Raw genomic sequence first — 1759 nt, forward strand, 5'->3', positions numbered from 1 at the left:
ATTTAGCTCAGCGGCAAAAGCACCTGCCTGGCAAGCGCAAGGTCGTGAGTTCGGTTCCCGGTACCGGAGAAAAACCAAAAAAAAAAAAAAAAAAGAGAAGTACAAAAAACCTATATTGCTGGGTATGCTAGTGCACACCTGTAATCCCAGCATTTGGGAGGCTGAGGCAGGAGGATCGCCATGAGTTCGAGGACAGCTGGGTTATAAAGTAAGTTCAAGGCCAGCCTGAAGTGCATAGCAAAACCCTGTCTCAAAAAAAAAAAAGAAAGAAAAGAAAAACTATAGGGAAAGATTCTCCCATTTCATAACATAATACCTACATTTACTGACCTTTTTTATTGTTTTTGTTGTTATTGTTTTGAGGATTGAACCCAACCCTTTTATAATTTTTTATTTTGAGATAGGTTCTTAGTAAGTACCAAAGTTGCCCAGGTAGGGCTCAAACTTGTGATCCTCTTGCCTGAATGTCCCAGAGCACTGGGATTTCAGGTGTGCACCATGGAGCTCACTGAGCTGAAGTTCTTATTTGTTTTCTGTGCATGTGTGTCTGTGGGGCTGGAGATCAAACCCAGAGCCTTGTGCATAAGAGTCAAGTGCTCTGCCACTAAGGTACACCCCAAATCCCCATTCACTGAATATTGATGTGTACCCTGGACAACACTTTCTATTTCCTGACTATTGATATACACATTGGACAAACAACAGAGAATAGTCCTATAAGCTATTTGTGTACAGATATCATTACCTTTCACCTTTGCAGTCTCAGCAAATACCAAAGTCCTGAGAGCAGATGATGATAAGTGCTGCAGTGCCTGTCTATCATGCATGAGGGCCTAGGTTCAACGCCTCGTATGGAAAAACAAAAAAGTTCATTGACCTCTTCAGGCTGCGGTAACCTCAAGGTACTTTTCGTGGGATACCAAAAATGCCTAAATAAGGGTCCCCTATGGCCCGTCAGTAACGTAGTCTCCATGATGGTGTGACAATTTCAACTTCCAATTGTGTTAATGCTCCAATCCTTCTTTTCTTTCCATTACGGGATTCAAGCTGGGGACTGGGAATGAGGCCCAGTGACTTGAGGCTGTTTGTTTCATAAATGAACAGAAAAGCGCCTCCCTGGCAAGCGCAAGGTCATGAGTTCGGTTCCCGGTACTGGAGAAAAACCAAAATAAATAAATAAATAAATAAATAAACAGAAACAGAATGAACACAGCTATACATTATACTATAGATATTATCGGTATTCTTCAAGTTCCTCTTTGTGATTGGTGGCACTCACTTGGAGGCTGGGAAAACAGCTGGAAAATGGTTTTCGAAGGTGTTCTCCTGGGAAATTGTTAGATATGCAAATATCAAGGCCCACCCTATACCTGCTGAATTAGAAGCTCCAGGGACAGGGCTGAGGAATCAGTGACTTCCAAGCTAAGTAATTATGAATTCCATGAAGGTGTGAGAACCACAGTGTAAAGCAGCTTTGATTCCTTCAGCAGTAAATCTGTTGCATTTGTTTATTTATTTATACTTGGGGCCCGGGATATAGCTCAGCGGCATAAGCACCTGCCTGGCAAGTACAAGGTTCTGAGTTCGATTCCCAGTACCAAAAAAAAAAAAAATTTTATTTACACTTGATCTTAGCCAAAAGGCCAAGAAGCGATTGTTTATTTATTTAGAGACAGGATCTCATTATGCAGTTCAGGCTGGCCTCGAGTTGGCAGCAATCCTCCTGCCTCAGTCTCCCAAGTGCTGGGATTATAAGCAT

This window comes from Chinchilla lanigera, unplaced genomic scaffold (genome assembly GCF_000276665.1).
Source record: "Chinchilla lanigera isolate Chin_1 unplaced genomic scaffold, ChiLan1.0 scaffold00152, whole genome shotgun sequence".
Classification (NCBI taxonomy): domain Eukaryota; kingdom Metazoa; phylum Chordata; class Mammalia; order Rodentia; family Chinchillidae; genus Chinchilla; species Chinchilla lanigera.